Source organism: Mesoplodon densirostris, chromosome 2 (assembly GCF_025265405.1).
Source record: "Mesoplodon densirostris isolate mMesDen1 chromosome 2, mMesDen1 primary haplotype, whole genome shotgun sequence".
Classification (NCBI taxonomy): domain Eukaryota; kingdom Metazoa; phylum Chordata; class Mammalia; order Artiodactyla; family Ziphiidae; genus Mesoplodon; species Mesoplodon densirostris.
This window is the reverse complement of record NC_082662.1, coordinates 133,604,437-133,629,411: the sequence shown is the minus strand read 5'-3', so window position 1 is coordinate 133,629,411 and position 24,975 is coordinate 133,604,437. Positions and strand designations below refer to the sequence as shown.

The 24,975-nt window shown below is 35.9% G+C and overlaps 1 long non-coding RNA gene across 2 annotated transcripts in view; it reads left to right on the top strand.

The window, feature by feature from the left end:
• LOC132484405 (uncharacterized) overlaps nt 1-24,975 on the top strand; it is a 185,798-nt gene that overhangs the window by 13,215 nt on the left and 147,608 nt on the right. Inside the window, exon 3 of one of the 2 annotated variants that reach the window (XR_009531178.1) lies at nt 8,452-8,856. The exons of the other annotated variant lie outside the window; for it this stretch is intronic. This is a non-coding gene — a long non-coding RNA (uncharacterized LOC132484405). Of the gene's footprint in view, nt 1-8,451; nt 8,857-24,975 lie in introns of those variants that run through there. 2 annotated transcript variants of the gene reach the window in all.

The window sequence follows — 24,975 nt, the reverse complement described above, 5'->3', positions numbered from 1 at the left end:
TGATTGACTTTGTTATAAAGCAGAAACTAACACACCATTGTAAAGCAATTGTATTCCAATAAAGATGAAAAAACAAAAAACAGTGAGTAGAATTCAAATAAGTAATAGTAGATATAAAAATAATAAAAAAAAATTTGGCAAAAAAGACACTCAACCAAGCACAATCCATTTACCCAGGACAAGAAAACATATGCCATTACTCCTTTTTTCAACCACCATGGATTTGAACTTTTAGAAAATTGAAAATGCAAGATACAGATTTTATTTATTTTCTTAAGTAATTTATTTATTTCTGGCAGCGTTGGTTCTTTGTTGCCGTGCCTGGGCTTTGTCTAGTTGCTGGGAGTGGGGACTACTCTTCGTTGTGGCGCACAGGCCTCTCATTGCGGTGGCTTCTCTTGTTGCACAGCACGGGCTCTAGGGCATGCCGGCTTCAGTAGTTGCAGTGCGTGGGCTCAGTAGTTGTGGCTCGCGGGCTCTAGAGCGCAGGCTCAGTTGTTGTGGCCCATGGGCTTAGTTGCTTTGTGGCATGTGGGATCTTCCCAGACCAGGGTTCGAACCTGTGTCTCCTGCATTGGCGGGCGGATTCTTAACTGCTGCACCACCAGGGAAGCCCAAGATACACATTTTAATAAGAAAATATTAGTCAACAGTTCTCTTATCTCTGTGTCTTTTTCTATCTCATTGATTGTGAAGAATACAATCATAGAGAAAGCAAAATCTACATCAGTTGAAAATTTTTTCCACCTGCATGCATGTTATAGTGGATGTGTAACATCTTCACAGGGTTTGTGAAATCACTATTTCACCACAGAAATTAAATATGACACTAAAATGATCTGACACTTATTAGTCCATTGAATAAGGGGAGGAGGATCGGCATCTTGGTCATCGTTTAGAAGAAAAAAATCATTAACCTGTTAGGCAAAATACTTGTCTTTAAATTATCCCTTAATAAATATAATAGAAAATGAAATAAAATGGCAGTACAGTGTTATGAAAGGAAAGCAATTGGGTGATCTCAAAGTGAGTGAGTATAAAAATCAATATTTTTTGTTTAGTTTGTTAATAATTTTATTCTTAGAGCTCTCAGGCAGCTAGCTTTTGGTCATTTTTAAGATCAATCAAAAAGTTCTAAACATTATTTTTAAGGTATGCAGATCACTAGGCCCTCCTCCCCTCCTTTCTCTCTTTCTTTTAATTTTTTAATTTATTTTGGGGAGTTTTGGCTACCATTTATGTTCTAATCATGTTTTTCAGGAAGTGAATTTGAACTTTGAACCTCACCTAGTTTGAATCCTACCTCTACTGTTTTCTATCTCTATGACTTAGGGTAAGTTACTTAACCACTGTGAATTGTTTCTGGATATTTAAAACAGGAAAATCACAGGGTTGTTGCGAAGATTAAAGAAGATAACATAAAAGGGAACTTACTGCAGTGTTTGAGACATAGTAAGGGTTAGTAAATATTTCCAGTTTTTATCTTTCTAATTCTCGTGAGCAGTTTACAATGAGATCTCATTACCACAGATTTTCCCTAAAATTATGAACCTTTTCCTACCCCTCTCCATTTTAAAGCAAACCTTGAAATGACTGAACCTCATAGGAAGATGTCTCAATGCAGGGAAGCCCAGTAGCAGGAGAGGTCGGAAGCTACCACAATGCAAAGTTGTCAGGCTCTGATCTGGCAGTAGCTGTGGGAATTAGTCTTAGCTTCTATTTTTAACTCTGCAAGGAGTTGATTGGATGACCTGGGAAAACTCAGTTGGCATCTTATTTTCTTTCTGAATTTCTTTCTGCATCTTATTTTCTTTCTGAATTGTACCATTTGTCTAATCACTCTTTTCACTGACTCATTATCAGAAATGATATCAAGGGTGTTGATTTCAGAAGTAATGTTATAGAAAATGGGAATTGTTCCCTTTCTTAAAAGCAATAGTTGACAATTTTATTTTATTTTTTTCTGGTACAGTATTGAAGTTCCTGGGAGAGGGCAACTTTAATTTATAAAGAGTTGTTAACATTCACTTCCTCTAACAAAAGCCTTTAAAGGTAATACTACTAATTATGTGCCTTGTACCCCAGTCTTTTTTTTAATATGTAACTGTTGAAGTTTTTTAATGTTAATCAATATCATTAAGTTGTCCAAAAAGGAAAATTCATCTGTCACTCCATTGTACATCATAAACAAAGTAATATTCTTGGTATATGATATGTTTCTATTTGACTGAATCTCAATGAATTTAGAGAGTACATGTAAGAATTTTAATATTCAGAGTCTTATTCATAAAAGTGCACTACTGAGTAGATTCAATCACTAGTAACACCTTTAAACTGAAATCAAAAGTAGAGCCTCAATTAACGTGAAAACTTTAGTAGCAGAAACACCTGCCTATAAAAACTGCACTGTTAGTACACAGGCGAGCTTTAGTATGATAAGAATTTTGTTGAGCTTGAAAAGCACATAATTTGACATTTTTTTTCTTATTTGACTTTTTATCATTATGTGGACCATTTAGGTCTAAGGAAACAAGTACAAAAACTGCCTAAAGCCTTCCATTTAATATGTAAGCCATAGTTGTCCGCAAGAGAGAATTTTGTGGTGATCAACAACTCTAGCCAAATCGGCAATAATTTATTTTAGTTGGTAGAGTCTAATCATGTGTACCTAACTATGTTCTTTTAAGTAAAAAGTGTAAAACATTTTTAGTAGTAAGTTTGTCCTGAATTTCCAAGTCAATATTTTTAATCCCTGTTTGAATACTGAATTCATTAGCTATTCACCAAAGGCTTGAGGCATAGATTTTGGGCATAGTCTGCTTCTAAGATGAGATGTAGCAAACAGTCTAAATTCCAGTTTTAAATATACACGTGCAAACACATATACACGTATATTATACAAAAATTTATATACAGACATTCCCCGAATTACAATGGTTCGACTTACCGATTTTTCAACTTTACCATGGTGCGAAAGCGATACTCGTTTAGTAGAAACTATAGTTTGAATTTTTTCATTTTTTCAAAGTATACTTTGAATTTAGAGTAGAAACTGTACTTTTCCCAGACTCCTGATATGCAGCATGATGCTCTCTTGTGATGCTGGGCAGCAGCAGCAGCAAGCCACTCCTCCCACTCAGCGACTCGATCACAACTGACACACTTACAACCGTTCTGGTTTTCACCTTCAGTACAGTATTCAATAAAACAAATGAGATATTCAACAGATTATTATAAAATAGGCTTTGTGTTAGATGATTTTGCCCAACTTTAGGCTAATGTGAGTGTTCTGAGCACATTTAAGGTAGACTAGGATAAACTATGACGGTTGGTAGATTGGGTGTAGTATAAGCATTTACAATTTATGATATTTTCAATTGATGATGGGTTTATCAGGATGCAGTGCCATAGTAAGTTAAGGAAGATCTGTATTTTATGTGTATTATATATATTCATTATATTATCCAATTATGTGTATATATGCATATAAATGCATGTATATATGTCTGCTTTCATGAACATTTGCCTTCTATTTCAAATATTTGATTATATTTATTTATTTTTTTATTTTTATTTTTTTATTTGGTTATATTTAAAATAAACAGACAAGTTCTTGGAGAAGCATTTGAAGAATCTTTGTTTCCAGAGTCAAGTTTTGCAAAGAAAACTTATTTTTTCACTAGCTGTTTATTTTTCAATAGTTAAAAAAATATTTTTAAATTTTAAAGTGATTCTTTAATATATGAATATGTATTTACTTCAGGTGCTATATATGTTATTTATACATATGTGTATTTATATATATTTAAATGTTTTTAAACCTGATCTTACTGGGTTATGTCTACTGTCCAATTATGTGAGAATAGTGAGATTGTTGCCTTTCAGCTTGGAACATGCTTCTGTTTCATTTGATTATATTTTATCCATTAAGTGCTCTGGCCTTCCATTAGCTCTTTTTTGCTTTGAGGAATACATTTTATAGTGCATTAGAAATATTCTTCTATTTTTCATGCCATAATTTTCCAGTGTCTCACAAAATCATAATTTGGAATGTTCTGACTTGAATAGTGTTTCAGAATAGAGACTTGTCCCTTTTGGAATCATCAGATCTGTTGGTTAGGTACAGTATTTCTTATTTTTTCTGTTGGGGAAAGGGAGGAAGGAAACTGCAGTATGGAACGTTCCAGTTTTTTTTTTTTTTCTTACGCTTATACCAAAAAAATGCACTCTTCTAGTAAAACTAGAAACATGAGAGTGGCAGTTACATAGTTCCAAATTAGGACAACCTAATATACTGTAATTTTTTCAAGTAAAAGAATAACCCAGGTAGTATATACTATTAACTAGATTTTTTAAAACAGCCATTTGTTGCTTAATAATTCTACTCTTTTTCCATTCTTAGTTTCATAACATTTTTACACAAAGGTTTATATTAACAAATGCCATCAGTTGTATTGTTGGTTTCCTCCTGCTTTCTGATGAGTTCTATAATTTAAAAATGCTTAAAGTCCAGACTTCTCAACTAGAATACATAAGCACAGTAAAAGCAGTGTTTTTAAAATTAATTCTGGAATATATTTCTCTTGATGGTAAAGACATATAAGATTACAGATGTGTATGTTTGGATGCTTTATAAATAAAAGTAATATGATTAATCATGTATTAATTTATACTACCAGAAATTCCCTCTAAATCCTTTCTAGGACACAAACATTTATGCCATTTCTATATTGTTCTCATTTTATTATTTTAATGAAATATTATATAGGTAGTATTTCATAAAAACATTGCATCAATTGTAATACAAGTTTAGGAATCTTAATTTGGTATGTAAATATACTAACTTCTGTTGAAATTGCTATAGCTTAGGGTCAAAATTAATTTGAAGGTTATTAGTGTTATTATTCTGGTTTTTATTAGCTGCTGTCTCAAATTAATTATAAAGACAAAAATATCCCTGGCTTAGAGTTTCTGCACTATTAATGACATACCGAGATGTCTCTTGGGTATCGGTAAATGATATATTTTAGAGCACAACTTACGAAATGACTTGCCGATTGGCAGACCACCTTTGACAATAAAATACATTTGATAGTCTACCTTTGCAAATTCATTGTACCACACAAATGTGATCTTGGTAATTGACATATGACTATTAAGCTTCAATCATTCTCCATAATATTCCTATTAGCAATTATTAACAGAATAAAGGGGAGATAACAATTCTATAGTATTTATTCAGATTTTTATTTAAAGTCAAGTATAATCTATATTTCTATAGTGCTTTTTTTATCTAACACCTCACTTAAGTAGAAGGAAGTGTTCTAGAGGTTTGTTATCAGCTTTTAAATGAAGTCATCTTTATCTTTTATTTAAAAATACTAAAAACAAGTTTCATGGTCTTTAATTAAATATAAATAGTGGAATTGTCTATGAAACTTTTGAAATGGTCAATCACATAAAAACATAGGGATATCCTTTAAGCAGGGGTCCCCAACCCCCTGGCTGTGTGAGGAAATGGGCCGCCCAGCAGGAGGTGGGCGGCCAGCAAGCGAGCGAGCGAAGTTTCATCTGCTGCTCCCCATGGCTCGCCATCGCTCGCATTACAGCCTGAACCAACTATCCTCCCCCCACCCACCCACCCTGTTGGTGGAAAAATTGTCTTCCACGAAACCGGTCCCTAGCTCCAAAACAGTTGGGGATCACTGCTTTAAAGCATATGAATTTCTAATATATTAATTTAGGTTATAGATGCTGAACTTTTTTTTACATAATAGCTCATAGGTAACCTTCACTATTAAGTATTTTATGATGCTTAGAATCGGAAACAATACAGAAGTTAACAAATGAAAATTGTTTTTTGTAAAATGTCAAGTGAGAAGAGAAGAATGTTAAATAATAAATACAGCATATTCACCACTTGGTTTTGAATATCACGCACATAGAGAAAAAAGACCCAAAGAAAATGTAAAAATTATTTATCAATGGTTAACTCAAGAAATAAGAGAGTCAGGGTGACCTTTACTTCCTCCCGTTCTCATTCTGTATTTCCAAATTCATTGCACTATGTATGTATTACTTTTAGAACTGTTTAAGAAGAAATGTGCCAGTTTGGATAATTTTTTTTTAACATCTAAACATTGCCGAGTATTGTTAAAATGTTCAGTTTTTATGTAGCTTTCTGGAAGATCTAGGTGGCCATAAAAAGCTGAATATATTAGCGGAGGGGGAGTTTTCCCTCATCTTGAAATAATAATGATAAATAATATTTTTAAAGCATTAAATAATTTTCAAAGCATTTTTATGTACATTTTCTCCTCAGACCATCCTAACTCTCTAGAGTTGGTAGAAAAAAAGATTCTACTCATTTTGCCCAGGGTGGGGGTTGGAGAGTGGGAATTGAAATTCATGAAGTTTAGCAAATTGCCTGTTTAAGCCGTACACAGTTATTAAGTGGCAGGGCCAGAATCCTAACCTGGCCATTCATGCCATGGCCAATCTAGTGCTTTCCTCTATGCTGTAGGAACTGGACATATTTAAGAGGTAAGCACAAAAATGGAAATAGGTCTGAATCTTGCTCTAGTTGCAAATTTGCCTATAGACCTCACTGGAGCCTGAACCAGGAAAATCTATATGAATTTCTTTCTTCAACCCAAAGAAATGGCCATGTTAAATAATTCCTAGGTTTAATTTTAAAAAATCGATACTGTCTGTTTTTGCACCATATTCCAGTTTTGTGTATCTTGTGTCTCTCAACTTCTCCAAAGAACCATGCTTCCTACCTAAAGGATTGCATTGCTTAAGAAACAAACATTGACAATTCTGATGCTAACCTGAATTAAATAATATACCAATCATTTATGAGATCCGCCTTAGTATTTTTACACTCCTGAAATATCATCTCTATAACCTGCTTTTTAAAATAGTCTGACACCTACCGGGTACTCTTTCACTTCCTACAAGAAATCAAGAAAAAGGAAGCATTTGTGTTTTTAATTTTAGTGAAGGGTTCTTGATTTAAGAATTAGTCATTTAATGTCATTTGAATTTCAAGTGTGCCTCAAGTACTTGAGGTTCTTTCTGTATGACTTCTCCAGAGTTTTCACATATATATCATCATTAATTTCATCTTTCACTTGGGATTAGTACAAGAAAAGTTTTATTTACTACTATTTCTTAGTTTTCTTCATTTCAAATATACAGTGCCTTGTCAAAAATAATATTACAGTCTTATACTGTTCATTGATAACAGATAATACCAAGAAATTGTGATTCTGGTTTTCAGTTAAAAAAACAAAATGAGAAACTAAAGAAATAATTACTATAACAGTGTTTTTCTCCATTTAGCCAATCAGATATTCACATCAGTGAGTGTTAGATTTTGAGACTATGAATCCCAATACTAAATGTTTTATATATTCAGAGAAGTGAAAAATAATAATTATTATGCTTCCTCTGTGCTAAATACTATTTTAAAACCAGTTGGAATCCCCCCTGACAACAATCCTAAGAGGTAGGTTCTGTTTGCACCTATTTTACAGCCGGACAAACTGAGGCACAGAGTGATTAAATTATTCATGGTCACACTGCTAGTAAGGCACAGATACAGTATTTAAAATCAAGTCTGTTTTTGTGAGAGTCCACATTCCCAACCCCTGTAATGAAAGCGTGTGACCCCTACTATTTTCTATGTACCCATTTACTTGCTTTGTGGAAAGAAAGGGAGTGAGGGAAGAGGAGGGAAAGGGAGGGAGGGAAAGAGGAAAAGAAGGCAGAATGGAGGGAGGCAGGAGAATTGTCAAAATTCTGCCAGCTTGTTGCTACTGTGTGTTATTTCTTATAATAAGGTTGAAAATAAGGACTTGTAGAGATTTACATAGAAGAAATAATTTTAAATTTCCTTAAGGGAAGTCTCTGGTAATATTATCAGATGGTGACAGCAAGTGAATTTCTGTTTAATTCTATTCATAATTAAAATGCTATAGCAGGCTCATATTTGGAACAAACACAGTTCTGTTAATTCTCATAGTAATAATTCTACATTTCCTTAAATTTGTTATCATGTTTTTCACCCTCAACACTCTCAGCTTATTTAATTTTAGTACCTACTCTTTTTCAAAAGTCCATAAATTTTAGTTAGGCTTATATCATAGGAAACTTGAAGAAAGTTTAGAGCTTGTAACAGAAGGAAACCACCCCCTTCCCACCCCGAGCCCAGCTCTGTCCATTTCTATCAGAGCTACTCCACCAAGAATGGAGGAATTATTCTAATTGGTCAGATTTATGACACATTCTATTACATAGGGTGACTGTATTTGTTTAGAGGTACACAGCAACAGTTCCACATTTCTTCTTGTCCGTTGCCTGGTTCTGTGAAAGCAGGTAAGTGGAATGAAGATCCTCAAAACCTAGACCTCAGTCTCTTGTTTCTGTTCCATTCCGTTCCACCAGGGTGAGCTTAATCCAGCAGAAGAGTGAGCTCTTCTGTGTTTCGCTGGATGGTTCCATGCAGATGAGTCAAGTTCCATTTTGAGCCTGGAAAATCTTGCATGCTGTCTCATCAACTTCTTCCTCTTCTGAGTGTGTCCTCAGAAAATGGTACCATGCCCCCAGTAAGCCTTGACCACAGCTCTGACTCAGGGTTATTAGGAAGGAATTCCAAATCTCAGACATGTTCTGTATTTTAATCAACAGATAATTTGTACTTATAGTTAACATTTCCTCTGGATTAGTCACGTGTTCTTATGCAGTTGGAACCTATTTCTGTCTTCATGTGCTTAAAGCTAGGATGAGTATGGATTTTAATCAAGATAATTTAGAAATTTTATTAAGTGTTTCTTATGTGGCAGGCACTGTTCTAGGTAGTGGTGATAGAGTTTTAAACAGAGTGGTTACAATCCACACTCTAAGAAAGGGTACTTAACATGAAAATTCATAGAGGAAAGATGTACAGAAATCATACGCAAAAAACAAGAGTCCGTTTAATATGCATGGTTGGCATCTTGGGGATAGAAGAAATCTAACACAAGGAGTTTTACAAGACTGATGATATTATAGTCACTTCAGTTGAACTTTGTTTTATTTAAAACAAGCAACCTTTTTCAAACCAAGTAAAAAAATTATTGACAGTAATTGTACAACTTTGTAGCTCCTTATTTAGTAAGGAGAGGGTGCTTTGACTTATGATATGAGGCAATTTCAGTATTTTGATAAACTAACCTTCAGCATTTTAGAAATTAAGCTTTTTCATTGATGGAAATTCTAATATTTGCCCATCAGTTTTATTTCATGCCTCCGAAATTCGATTAAATTTTCCAATTTTAAGTGAAAACCTGGCATATTATCTATTGACACTACAGTTCCAAGTTTTATCATAAGAAAAGGTGGGTGAGAGGAATCCCCAGCTCAAAATCCTATGCAAATTTGGATTCTGAAAGTCTTTTTTTGATTGATTAGTAGATGTTGGTATCACATTATTTGCAATGACAGAGGACATTGTCAAGTTGTTATTAGCATTCATTGCAGCACCGGCTTCTGAGAATTTAGTGGGTTTTTTTAAACCACGTTTTCTCCTCTTGACCCATGACTCCAACTCTCAAAATATCTTGACTCATTCATACATCATACATTCAAGAAATAATTACTGATCGCATATACTATTCCAGATACCAAGCTGGTCACTAGGGAGTCAAAATGACTAAGGCACAGGCTTGGCTGTCAAGGAGACCCCAATGTAGTGAACCTTTGCTTCTTACTCTTCAAGTGGCATTGATCCTGTGTAACCAGAAGTAATAGGGAATTAAGTAGCATTCATATTGTAAGTAAATGTAGATTGAGCCAGATGATTTTCCAAAATCAGGTTTAATCAGAGATAGGGCAAGAGTGTTCTTTGGGATTTTTCCTTGATGAGCATTGTTAACTATCCTTGAGATGCAATAATAGAAGTCAGTGAGTGATTTATCAATTTGGTTTCCTATGGGAACCAAGATGAAGGATGTTTCCTCCTTTAGTCATTGACTTTCTACAGAGATAGCAAAGGCGCTTCAACTTTCCCAGAAAAGCAATCACCAGTAAACAGCAGTGATGGTACATGTGGGTTATTTACTACCATGGGGTTGAGAATATTAGTGAGCTGCATTTTGACCACTTGTCAAACATTTTGACATCTTGGAACAGAAAGTGTTATTTAAATATAAAAAGCATTTTCTGTTGAATTGCTGTTAGTCATCCCTATGAGGAAATGACCTATTAAGTAATAGATTGGGAATAAGATTGATTTCTGCTAAAGAGTCCTTAAAGTAGCTACATGTTTCAATTTGTGGGTGTTTTTCAACCATTTGTAAGTTACCACAGTAAAACCCCCATATAAAAAGCTCTCTGAATTTACTTTCCAGCATTCTTTCCTGGGCTTTCTCTCTCTTTCCCCCCCCCCCTCCCTCTCTCTCAGATCAGAAGAAGAGCAATGGGTCTCAAGCTTTAGCTAGAATCAGAAGGCTTGTCAAAACAATGATTTCCGGAGCCTCAGCTGGGAATTTGCATTTCTAACAAGTTTCTAGGAGAAGCTTCTGCTGCTGTTACATATTTGATGAACCACTGCTCAAGTAAAAGGAATGGGAATTTAGGAAGTAGAAAGATGGAGAGCTATGAAAAGCTGAAGTCAGCTTCTGATCTTCTTCACCAATCTGCCCAAGCTATTGGGAAGATAATCACTACCGCCCCAGGGAAGCGTATTGAAAGTCACACCGATTAGAATGGGCATCATCAGAAGATCTACAAGCAACCAATGCTGGAGAGGGTGTGGAGAAAAGGGAACCCTCTTGCACTGTTGGTGGGAATGTAAATTGATACAACCACTATGGAGAACAGTATGGAGGTTCCTTAGAAAACTAAAAATAGAATTACCATATGACCCAGCAATCCCACTACTGGCACATATCCAGAGAAAACCATAATTCAAAAAGACACATGCACCCCAATGTTCATTGCAGCACTATTTACAATAGCCAGGTCATGGAAGCAACCTAAATGCCCATTGACAGACAAATGGATAAAAAAGACGTAGTACGTACATAAAATGGAATGAACTTGGGTCATTTGTAGAGACGTGGATGGACCTAGAGACTGTCATACAGAGTGAAGTAAGTCAGAAAGAGAAAAACAAATATCGTATATTAACACACATATGTAGAATCTAGAAAAATGGTACAGATGAACTGGTTTGCAAGGCAGAAATAGAGACGTAGATGTAGAGAAGAAACGTATGGACACCATGGGGGGAAAGCGGGGCAAGGGTGGTGGTGGTGGGATGAATTGGGAGATTGGGATTGACATGTATACGCTAATATGTATAAAATAGATAACTAATAAGAACTTGCTGTATAAATAAATTAATTTAATTTAATTTAAAAAGTAATTGGCCCTCCTCTGAGTAAGTGATTGCCCGAGGGCATCATGTTGAACACTCTTGACTGTCCTCTTAAGCCCAGGTTTGCAGTGAATGAGCCATTTAACCTCTCTTTACCCCAGTCTTTCTAGATTACAAATAGTAACGGTAATTTCCCTTCCCTCTTGTTAAAAAACAAGACAAAACAAAAAATACGCAAATCCTGATGGCGCTTTCCCTTTGTGGAAAATTCTTTGGATTTATCCATCTATTACTCTGATGTAGTAAAGAAGAAATTTAGCAAAATTTCTCTCTGTCCATAAAGATTTTAGGCTTTTAAGCTTAACTCTTCAGCAAAAACTATCAAATGCCTATTCTCCACTGCCTGTGACTAGACAGTTCCTTGATTCTGTCTAAGAGGTGGGGAGCCACAAGGGAACAAGTACTTAAAGAGACTCTAAAAGGCCCTATCTTTTCTGCACCCCCTTCGCCACCACCAGCTCTCCAGTTTATCCACTGCTCTTCTCACTCTTTCCACACCAGGAACACCAGCCTCTTAGTTTGTACTTTCAACACTCAACGTCCTCCCATCCAAAGGCCCTTGCATTTACGATTTCATCCTCTGGAAATGTTCTAGAAAAGTAATCCATACACATATAAATAGAATATGATACTAGAGGTTATGATAATAGATAGGATATGACTACCTTCAAGTCTCTGGTCAAATGTCACCACATCAGTGAGACCTTGATCATCCTATAAAAAACAGCTGTTGTGCATCCCCATGCAGGTGCACACATTAACCTACACATGCTCCATTCCATCTCTGATATAGTTTTCTCCATATGTTTGTTCCCGTCTGCCAAACAATATATCAATATTTGGGTATTGGTTTATTTTCGGTCTCTTCCCTAGGTAGAATGCAAATTCCGTGCAGGTAGAGTCATGATTTTTTCACTGCAGAACCTACAACAATCATTGGCACATAAGAGTCACTCAGTAAATATTTCTAGGGTGAAAAAAAGAAAGGTGATATATCCTTACCTTAGATTATCCACTGCACATTTTGGCATCCTTTGCATTACTTGCTCAAATGATCTTACACTCCAGTCATACGTACCTATTGGCAGTTCTTTAGGACCACCATTGCTCTGTATGCCCTCGTGTCTTTTTTAAAATTTAATTTTATTTTTTTAACATCTTTATTGGAGTATAATTGCTTTACAATGGTGTGTTAGTTTCTGCTTTATAACAAAGTGAATCAGCTATACATGTACATATATCCCCATATCTCGTCCCTCTTGCGTCTCCCTCCCACCCTCCCTATCCCACGCCTCTAGGTGGTCACAGGACATATATACACTCACTACCAAATGTGAAATAGATAGCTAGTGGGAAGCAGCCACGTAGCACAGGGAGATCAGCTCTGTGGTTTGTGCCCTCTTGCTTTTTAAATCTTGCTGTAGCCTCTGCCTAGAATGTTCACTTCTGAAACTTTTTGGTTGTCTTTCACACTTCTACATTTCCTTCAAAACACAAATCAGGTGTCCTGTTCTTCAAAAATATTTCATGATGAACTCATTCTTTCTCTGTGTCCTCCTTCCCACCCTGGCACCCTGTCCTGGCACTTATCTACTCATTATGCTATACTATTCTGTCCAGTTGAAACTCCTCCCAGCTTTACCAGAGACCACTTGAAAGCAGGGACTGCTTCTGACGTCAAAAGCACAATGCCCCAATGCCTGGCATATGACAGCTACTCATAAATGATCAATAAATGAACAACAACCCACCTTATTCTTTTTTCTTATTGTAAGAAGCTGCTCTTCATTGCTTTAAACTTCTAAAATTGCCCTGAGGGATATAATAGTAATGAGTGTTCCTGAAAATCAAGAGAATGGACACTTATGATAAGTAGCTTGAAGATCAGCCAAGTGAAAACTGGAATAGCTCTCAAGGAAGAGGAGTGAGGCATTCAAGCTCCTTTAGGAGTAGCAAGTAGCAGTGATGCTGGTGTTCACACTGCCATGAAGAAAACCACTGCCATGTGAAGCTCCTAACACAAGTAAATATGTAGTATCTCTGAGGTATGTGATAGTATGTGAGAGTAGATCATGACAGAACTCTTCAGCAACCTTGTTTCTGGATTTTACCTCATCCAGCATCACTTGGTGTATGTTGAGGTAATGCACAAATTTTACTAGGTAATTAGTCTAGGAATTATTCCTCTAAGGTAGAAAGATGCTATCTTACTCCAATCATGTTGCTATAACAAAATACCACCAACTGGGTAGATTATAACAACAGCAATTCTTGCTCACAGTTCTGGAGGCTGGGAAGTCCAAGACAGAGGTGCTAGCATGTTTGCCTTCTGATACCAGGAGGAAAGTGGAAAGTAGTCATGTATGTCCCTGCAGGTATTTGTAGGTTGTCTTCCACTCTGAGATTTCTCTGCTGCCTCCCCTCCCCTAAACAAGTGTCAGAGAGGATTGGAGCTCTATCTTCACAGCGCTTGCTGACTTTTCAAGAGAAACATTGTACAGATAGACCCACAGACATACTTAAATAGATATCCGCAGCTCTGTTGGATGTGTAGTATTTAGCTTCTTCGGTCTGTGTGTGAAACACTTCTAACATGCTTCCCCTCCTCCAATGCCCACAGGGCCACCAGTTTTCAGCCTGTTTTCTCTGTTCTGTTAAACACACCTCTTTTTCTAGCAGCTGAATGGGAAGGAGGACCCCCCTTTCAGTTGTCATCTTCCTCGAAACTGTTCACTCTAAACAAATTCTCACATTTCCCTTCTGAATCTATCTACCATCTCCCTCTATGTCCAAACTCCTCCTGATAGACAAATTTATTGAGCGCTTAAATGTATACCAGTTACCGTTTGTCAGTGGCATTTAACCCTCACAAATATTATCCACATTACACAGTTAAATACTGAGGCTTAGAGAAAGTAAGAAACTTGCCAAAAGTTGCACACTTAACAAGTGACATGTCCAGGATTCAGGCACAAAAGATTTGAGCCCAGAGGCCATGCTCTTAACCATGAAGTGAAACCCTCTAAACAGGAAGAAGTTAACACCTGTTCAAGGGAAATGGAGGGTCCATACTAGCTCCCTTATTTATGCCAGCTGCCCGAGGGGAAAGTTTAACAGAAAAGTGTTCCCATTTAATTTTTCTGTTTCTTTAACCATTGAACTAAATAATAGCACGTCCTCCTTAAATGCAATCTCTCTTTGATTCAAGCTTTCTGATTATTTCAGAAACTTCAGTGAATAGTTTATATCTTCATAATTTTTTTCTTTAATTTCAGAACTTTGTGAGAAGGATAATGCTATTTTCTTTTAAGTGATTAGATAATTTTGTAATTTTCTATGCTAAAAAGTATACTTATACTATAGTATATATAAATTCTATGTATTTAGTGTGTACTTTTGTTAAAGCATTGTAAAATAACAACTGAATTGTACTCCAATAAATACATCGTTTTCCTCAACATTGACTTAATGTGCACTATAGTTCATATTTTTTTCTGATTAGTTCAGAATTATCAAATTAGAGAATTATCATTTTGAGACTGGTTTTTACTAACTCTAACTTCCATGTTCCTAATTTCCATGTTCCTAATGAATAAACTAAGCTTTATTTATCCTTAATATTTTCTGACCTCTTCACTTCAATTGAAATCTGGATTGTTTCAAATGATTCCCCTACCATCTCCACCACAAATTTAGCTTTCTCTTTCTCTAGTATAAGAAGAGCCAGCCTGCTTCTTACATTTATGCCACTTTCTGATTATTATTCTCTAATCTCTGTATTCCCCTAATTTTAACTTACTGTTAGGAAGTAAAGTTGGCTCTCTCTCTATTCAAACCACTCCTGTATCCTCCAGAACCAGTTCCTACTTCTACTTTCCTGAATGAGGTCAACTACAGTTCACCAAGCTTAATGTTTTTTAATTTTAACTAATTAATTTTTAAAAAATTAATTTTATTGAAGTATAGTTGATTTACAGTGTGTTAGTTTTAGGTGTACAGCAAAGTGATTCAGTTATACATATTCATATATCTATTCTTTTTCAGATTCTTTGCTCATATAGGTTCTCATAGACCAAGCTTACCAATTTTATAGTTTCATTGCCTGTCTTCATCTATGCCATGACCTCATTTCTCATTCACATCTCAAAATTAAACTTTCAGAACTCCATTGCAACAATGATCAGTGGTCTAATGAACTTGTATAAGATGACCAGAAGTTGAAGTATTGTAAGCATTAGTAATATAAAAGTCCAACTTCTGTCTGTTCTGCAAATGAATATATGTTTAATACTAAATATAGGTTTAGTAGTAAAAGTTTCACCATGGTAGTGTGAGTCTTTCCAAAATTTATTACATTCCTATTATATGCCAAGCACTGACTTACTCTTTGATTTCATTTTCCCCCCAATTTTGTTTTCCAAACACAGAATGACAACTTGGTGAAAAAAACCCTGCGGTATATACCAAATACCAAGATGTGCATCCTCTGCCCATCCTCATTTCTGTATTCCCACTCATCCCATCGTAATTAGATTCTGCCACTTTTCTCCTGAGCCCTATAATAGTCTCATGTCTACTCACTTCCCATCTCTTTCCCGTCTTTTAATCTCAAATACAGTTCATAAATACAGAACGTCACCTGAATGATGTTCATAACTGATGGCTGCTTGCTTTCTTAAGAATGCTTAAAAGATGCAGTGTTGGAAGAGAAAGCTGTCACCACCTGCTGACTTGTGCCCAAAGTCTCAGAGGCTGAAACTTCTGCTTTCATAAATGGGGAGGTCCAGCACAGAAGTGAATTGAAGAAGTGCCATAAAAGAGCTTATGAGCCTTTTAAAGACTTCCCAGGAGATATACACACACACATACATGTACACAAGATGTTCAGTGTGATTTCAGAGAAATTCTCAGAGACCTCATATGTCTCGAACACTGGGTAAGACCTCTGCTTCCAGACATTCTAAAATTTACTCTTTAATAATGCAACCCAGAGAGTGGAGTACTTGGACCAAATTACTTATATCCCTTATAGTATTATTTCTGGCAAATTACCCCAACCGCTTTTGGCTTGCATAACACACAATTACAAGAGCTTCTTTTCTATCTATTGGTAGAGGTCCTCTTCCATCACATCCTGTATACAAAGACTATATAAGTGCACATAATGTCTTACATACTATTTCATAGGGTTAACAGATACTTGGTGTCCAATGTAGAATAACATGGACTATGGGCTAACAATGTTCTATAAAGAATAAAGTAGTTCTTTGTAAACTAGACTGTTTATATATTTCATACACACGCTTTGTTTCCCAGTTATTCTCTCTCATCACTTAATAAATTCTTTTGATGTCTTTTCTATATCATTTGTACTAAAGTGAAACAAAGCAAGATGTTTTTGATTGCTCCATACCTGGACAAAAGTGTTAGAATGGAAGCCTAGAGGCTGCTATGGTGGTAGCAGTCATAATGAAAATGAGAGAACCCCTAAATGGATGTGGTTTTCCTGCTTCAATTACCTGGAGATTGTTTTCCAGTGCTGACACCAGGATGTTCTGCATTTTGCTTTAGTGAAAGGAATGAGTGTTTCCTCTACAGTTTTAATTATAATTTTGTTTCCTCTAAAATGGCTATGTAATTTCATTGACCACTGAGTTAATGCAAAGTGAACTCCTTGGCCTGGCCCTCCAGGCACTCCAACTGTTCTAACCTATCCCTGCTGCTCCATCACCTCCCCTTCTCCTACACATGGGCCTGTGCTGCCATCAAACTGCACAAACCTCTCTTCTCTCAAGTGCTGGGGAGTTTTCTAATCTCTGTGTCACTTTTCATTCTGCTGATTATGTCAGGAATTGGATTTTCTTAGATGCGATGCATACTAAATCTACTTTACATGTATAACATGCTTATATAGTTAGTAAATTTGACAAAAAATTATTAAATGATACCTAATGATGACTACATTATAAAATCATATATATATGCTTTTTCATATATATTCATGTCTTTCAACACTAACCTCACCCTCTCCATTCTCATAATACTTAAAATATGCTTGCTTTATGTTTTCCAGGCCATTGCATGTGGTGCTCTCTTTGCCTGGACTTCTCTCCTTCCTCCGTTCTTCTACTTGCTACCACTTCCCCATGTAATGACCCGATTTGGAGAAGACTTGTTTCTGCTTCTCTTACGGGTTCCCTTAGTACCCTCTTCTAAGTTCTATTAATTCAGACTGCATTGTAACTCCCTGTTCATTGTCTTACTTGCTCATTGTGTCCCCAATGCCTATACAGCACCTAACGTTTGGAAAGTACTCAAATAAATGAAAGTTGGTGACATTGAAATACATGTATAACTGGTTTAGAAGAGTTAAATGATCATTGTTATTGAAAGTCATAAAGATACTTACACCTTTGACCCAGTAATCCAGGAGTCAAAAATTCACATGCTTTCAGGGTCAAGCAAGTAATCTAAATGTGCAATGTTGGCCTGGGGGAAGGCAATGGGAATACAGGTTACTGTACTTGCCTCACCTAAACACATTCAGATTTACACTTTTATAAATACTGTCAATACAAGCCAAACAAACCATAACCCCGGTCTCATTCAAAGAAACAATTCTGTAGAGGAAAAAAAATATTCATAATAATATTATTTGTGAATCTATCTGTAATCAGGAAAAAATGAAGACAAATAGCTAGTAATAGGAATCTGATTAAATTAAATATCGATTGTATCCATTAAATATCATGTATTCTTTAACATTAAAATAATCCCCCAATTGTAATATATGAAAAATGCTTTCGTTATTGGAAATGGTGAAGGAATAACACAAAACCCTGTGTTTGCTGTAATTGCAACCATGTAAAAATGTACATCCTTGTTTAAAACCAAAAGGATTATACAAAATGAAGATAACTATGTTAGGGTGCTCAAAATAGAAATGATTTTTGTCAAGTTCAGCATTTAATAATGCCGTCACTTTTCCAATCCTAGTCTCTGGAGAAAGCTTTGGCAATATCTCTTGGAGTCTTAGAAGATGATACCTAGCAAGCAGAACCAGGTGACTTTGGGTAAAAGCTGAAGAATATGAATTGTGGGCTGAGCTACAAATAACATTGTCATAGCACCCTCCAAAGATTTCATAGAAAAGGCATGACTTGGATTTCTCTCTTTTTTTTTAAGGAAAATGACTAACAAGATCCCTTTTGAAACAGTTCCGATATAGTGCGGGATAAGATACAATAAGTTTGATAAAGAGTTTTGTCGAGAAATTGGGATAAACTGGCATAACCTTGAGATCAGAAGTGAGACTCCCTAGTGTAGCCTTAGCACATTATTTTGTGTGTGTATTGATTAGTTTTCAGTGACGTAACACTTATGTGATGCCAATCTGCCTTCCCTGCAGATAATATTTATTTAATAATAAAATATTAAGAACAATATAATAATTCTATAATGATAATAATGGTTATTGTTAGTAAAAAAGTTCAATTCTCCTTGTTAGGAGACATTTAATATATTTCTCTGATTCTTTATAAAGGCTTGATTATCTGTTCTCAGGGTTCTTCTGTGATACTATATATAACCTCCTGGAAACAGAGGACTGTGGAAATACTGATAGTATCAACGGAAATCATTGTAACTTCTTTGGAAAGGGCGTATTCCATCAGTCTCATTGCCTCATTTGTTAAGCTGAATCGCCATCCTCAGTGACAGATCTTTTCAGTGTCCAAACTTCCTGCAAGGATTTATGTTATTAACCCCATTCTGTTTGAGTTTAGATCAGGAGTGTCCCTTAGGTTATTTTAGGAACCCAGGTTTCCTGTAGTTTGCAAAAGCTGGCCCAGCCCACTGGCAGAAAATCGGCTTCTGATAGCATAGTCCTGTGGTAACAACTTTGGTATCTTGCACAGATAAGCAGCCTTGATATAGGTCCATGTGGTTAAGGAGGAAGACATTGTCAGTAATTACTTTTACGGGGGAAATTCTAGTTAGCAATTTTTTTCCAGTTCGAGGTAAACATGTAAATCTGGGCTTATCATAAATAGCAATATATCCAAAGTATCATTCTCAGACTACACACACATTTTTGACTCTAGCTTTCTGTGTAACGTTAGAAAAACAAACAAACAAAAAAGCATAGTCAGATCACCTGTTACCTCAAAATAAGGAGCTGTGTGGCAGCATCAGGAAGCATAATGAGTTAAGCCAGAGTTAACAAGGAGCAGGGCTGAGTGTGAAACCCCTGCAGTTCAGGCCTGATCATTGAAACTGGCACCTGATTGCCCTTACAAGTAATACCTGTTCACTCAGTTCTTGAAACAATCAAATATATACCGTAAATATCATGGTTCTGCTAACACCTTTTGTATGTTTTCTGAAGCCACTGGTAGAACTAACCTTTTTAACCATCTGCTGAGGACAGAAGTCACGTTATAAGTCAAGTGGAACTTTGAGTTCTATTTCCATTTCTAAACATTTGACCACAAAATTAAACCTCAGATTCTTAAAGAAGAATTCAGTCTTCTGGGTAAGTGGGATCTGTCCACTCGTTCATTCAACAGTTACTGAGCTGCTGCTTCATGTAGAATGTACAAGTGGGTTAAAAGATGTTTGAGGAGATTACTGTCTCGTTAGCCATCCAACTAATGATCACTCATGCTGAAGTTTTGAATCAGAAAAATAAAAGAGTTGAACCAATATTTGTTAAATTTTGCACACAAATAGCCCTAGGGAGCACAGAAGGGAAGACTTTTTCCATTGAAAAAATGTATGACTTTTCTGAATAAATTAATATGTATCTTAATCATCTACGTTTCAAATGAGGAAAAGATTAATTTAACAGAATCATTCTGTAAAACCCCTACTGCTTTGAATCCTATGAAAACTTGTTGCTAATTTGAGGCTTTCAAATTTAAAGTCATAAGATAAGTTGAGCAGTCAATAACCTTGAAATTTAGGAAAGTGACTGACATGGACTAGCCAGAACGTTTTTTGCAGTAATTTGATTATAACTCTGCCCTAATCACTCTTAAAAATCAGCTAGACAGTAAAAAGTTCTCTACCTTCAAACCTCTTGATGAAGTTTGCAGATTAATCTGAATGGGTTGAAAGTTTGATGAAAGGATGGAGAGCATCTAAATTTAGTTTTTCTGGATAGCCACACACAAAAGAATGAGACTAGACCACTATCTTATACCATGCATAGATATCAACTCAAAATGGATTAGAGACTCCAATGTAAGATCTGAAACAATAAAACTCCTAGAAGAAAACATAGGCAGTATTCGCTTTGACTTTGGTTTTAGCAATATCTTTCTGCATATGCCTCCTCAGGCAAGGAGACAAAAGCGTAACTAAACAAATGGGACTATTATCAAACTAAAAAGCTTCTGTACAACAAAGCAAACATCAACAAAATGAAAACCTACCAAATGGGAGAAGATATTTACAAATCATGTATCTAATATCCAAAATAGATAAAGAATTCAAGCAACTCAACAACAAAAAAGCTAACAATCCAATTAAAAAACAAGCAGAGAAACTGAATAGATATTTTCCAAAGAAGGTATATAGATGGCCAACAAGCATGTGAAAAATGTTCAACATCACTAATTATCAGGGAAATGTAAATCAAAACCACAGGGAGATATCACTTCACACCCATTAGAATGGCTATTATCAAAAAGACAAGAAATAAGTGCTGGAGAGGAAGTGAAGAAAAGGGAACCCTTGTGCACTTTTGGTGGGAATGTAAATTAGTGCAGCCACTATGGTAAATCACATGGAGATTCCTCAAAAAATTAAGACTAGAACTATCATATGATGTAGCTATTCCACTTGTGGGTGTTTATCCAAGGAATACAAAAACACTAATCTGAAAAGATATATGCACCCCTGTGTTCATCACAGCATTATTTAGAATAGACAAGATGTGGAGACAACCTAAGTGTTCACTGATGGATGAATGGATAAAGAAGATACACACACACTTACAATGGAATAATAGCCATAAAAAGATGAAATCTTGGCATTTGGGACAACATGGATGGACCTTGTGGGTATTAGGTTAAGTGAAATAAACCAGATGGAGAAAGACCAATACCATATGATTTAACTCATATGTGGCATATAAAAACAAGCAAAACAGAATGAATGAAGAAACCAAACTGAAACAAATAGATACAGAGAACAGAGTAGTGGTTAGCAGAGGAGAAGGGGGTGGAGGGAGGGCAAGATGGGTAAAGGGGGGTCAACAATATGATGACAGTTGACAACTAACCTTTTGGTGGTGAGCACACTGTAGTTTATATAGATGTCAAAATATAATATTATACACATGAACCTTATGTGTTATAAACCCATGAAACTATAAATAAATAAAAATTTAATAAATAAATTTACTTTCATTAACTTATGAAACAGCAACATACTTTGCCCAATTTACTTAGGTTCAGAATTTTCATTTGTACAGTTTGAACCAGAAGAAGTACCTTTTTATTGGTTTATTTTTTTCTAAAATTCTAAGACTAAATTGTTATTACAATGTCTTCACAAAATTATTAATAGAATGCCTCCATAATTATCTCACGTAAATATTTAGATAAATAGCTATGTATTAGCTGAATTTTCTCTAACTCTTAAAATATTATTTCTAAAGGTATATTTCAGGTTAAGAAGGATTAAGCTGCAGAGATATAATGTTTAATGATATTTCTCAAGTGATAAGAACTTACTATCAGAAGCATGTAATGTATTAGTACCCTCATTATGGAGTTCAGATTCTCTCTTCAGCAGAAAATGCTCAGGGCATATGTGAGTGATGATAATTTTTTTTTTCTATGCCTATATTCCTATAGCATTTCTTATCATGATGTCATTGTGTAACTGCATTTAAAGTGGGCTCTTAGGGACTTCCCTGGTGGCACAGTGGTTAAGAATCCACCTGCCGGGGCTTCCCTGGTGGCACAGTGGTTGAGAGTCCGCCTGCCGATGCAGGGGACACAGGTTCGTGCCCCGGTCCGGGAAGATCCCACATGCTGGGGAGCCGCTGGGCCCGTGAGCCATGGCTGCTGAGCCTGCGCATCCGGAGCCTGTGCTCCACAACGGGAGAGGACACAGCAGTGAGAGGCCCGTGTACAGCAAAAAAAAAAAAAAAAAAAAAAAGAATCCACCCGTCAATGTGGGGGACACAGGTTCGATCCCTGGTCCGGGAGGATCCCACATGCCGTGGAGCAACTAAGCCCATGCACCACAACTACTGAGCCCATGTGCCACAACTACTGAAGCCCACGTGCCTAGAGCCTGTGCTCTGCAACAAGAGAAGGCACCACAATGAGAAGCCCACGCGCCACAACGAACAGTAGCCCCCACTCCCCGCAACTAGAGAAAGTCCACGTACAGCAATGAAGACCCAACACAGCCCAAAATAAATAAATTTAAAGAAAAGATGATTCTTTAATAAATCAATCAATCAATCAATAAAGTGTGCTGTTAAGCATTTGCCAATTAAAGAAACTCAACATAAAGACCCAAAGACCCCATCTGAGTTTGCTAAATGATGCAGTGTTAATAAAACTGTGGCTCATTGGAATCTAGTGTGTTACAGGATTTTTTGCACACTTAGCTCTTCAACTGATTTGGTTTGGATTCTAGTCAAATTACTTGGTACCTTGGTTAAGTGGGCTTGTGAAAAATACCTGATATATACAACCACTTCCTATGGAGCTAATAGCTATGTGTTTGCTAAGTATTTTGTGAGAAGAAAAGATCAGAGAGCAAAGAAAGCTGGATTTCCTTAAAAGCACTGAACTGTAACATGTATGTAAAGACTGGGTAATTACTGGGCAGAAACAGGCCTGCCAGTAAAAGCCAAATATATGCAGCTCCCTTCTTCTGCTGAAAATCTGTCCTAGTTTCATGTTAAATTATATATTAAAAGAATACTGCATTTTTCTATAATGATGTTTTTATAATATAGAGGGTGTTTCTGACCAAAGACTCTACATCCACAATATATGATAAAAGCAAAGGTATAATGATAAAATATCATACTCAACTCATTTAAGTAGTAAAGTATATTCTAAACCTCATAATGGACAAATACAGTCACTGTGAGGTGGTTCTATAAGTCTCTAATATATTTTAAAAAGGTATATATCATGTTCAAACCAATTTCTACTATATCTTAAATTATAACTATATAAAATGAACACATTAACTTTAATGACCACTTATTTACACTAATATAAGTCTGTTCCCCAACAAGAAAGATGTACATATATATATGGTTGTTTGTATGAGTTAGATAACTGGCATCTTTTAAAAAAATGTTCAAGAAAGTTTGAAGGAATGAGTTTTCATGTAGCATGAGGAGGTAATCAAAATCATTCTCCCATATTTCCTTAATTCTAAGGTGCCATATGTTGTATATGTCCTTAAGTTAGTGAAACTTTTTTGGAAAGAAAAAGCAAGTACACCCGATGCGCACATTAGAACGAAAATTCTGGTTTTATAAATTTTATAATGAAAAAAAGAAAATGGAGTACATATTTTTATTTACCTTAGAATTAAATTTGAATTTAAGCTTAATTTCTACAGTAACCTTTAGAAATTTTTATTATGCATTCTTTCTTGATGATAATTTGTAATTTGCTATGATTGATATAGAATTTCCAAATTTCCATCCATTTTTAGAATTCAAAATTTTGGCTAAAACCATCAATTATTGGAAATCCTCTCAATGTAGACTGTGCATGAGGCCAGTACCTGAGCTGATCCTCTAGGGAGCTTCATGGAGAGTATAATAAGGGGAGCCCTTGTTGAGTAATTTATAGTTGATTAACATCATCACAAATTGCTCCCAACTTTATTCATGATTCTGAACACTTGAGATAATTGAAATACCAAAAGAACGAGTATAAAGCTATTAGGACGAGTGGATACTTGAGCCTACTCACAGTCTCTTGGAGGCAGAGGCTCATTTTGTGCATAAGTGTAAAGAAATTTATTTTTGGAAAAATAATTCTAGTTCCAGTTAGAAGATGGTGAACTCAGAGATTTCATTTATCACTGCTCAAAGTGTTTAGAGCCATTGAAAACATTTCCCCCTAGACATTGACATGATGGACTTATTTTAATCAGCAATTACAAAAGTTGACCAAGTGCCAGGCATCAGTGAGTAGATTATTGGGCAAAAGTCAGTTTTTTCCCCTTGTACAAAACCTGGATGCATCCTGTCCAAGGACAGACTTAAACAGGCAAGGGAAAGTTTATTGAAAACGATTGCAGTTGGAGAGAGAGATTGGACTAAACTCTGCTGAAACAAAAGGTGGGACAGTTTATCAATTCTGGAGTGATTCTAGTGGACTGGTACTGGAGGACATTAGGAGGAGACTGGTTAATGTGATTAGGCCATCTGTGTTTGCTAATCAGCACTTATTGAAGTTAGACTCTTGCCCTCCCACAGAGAATGCGGTGCTATCTTTCTTGATGATTACATTTCGAAAAATGGCTCCCATGTCCGTGAGAAAGACATTCCTGGGTTG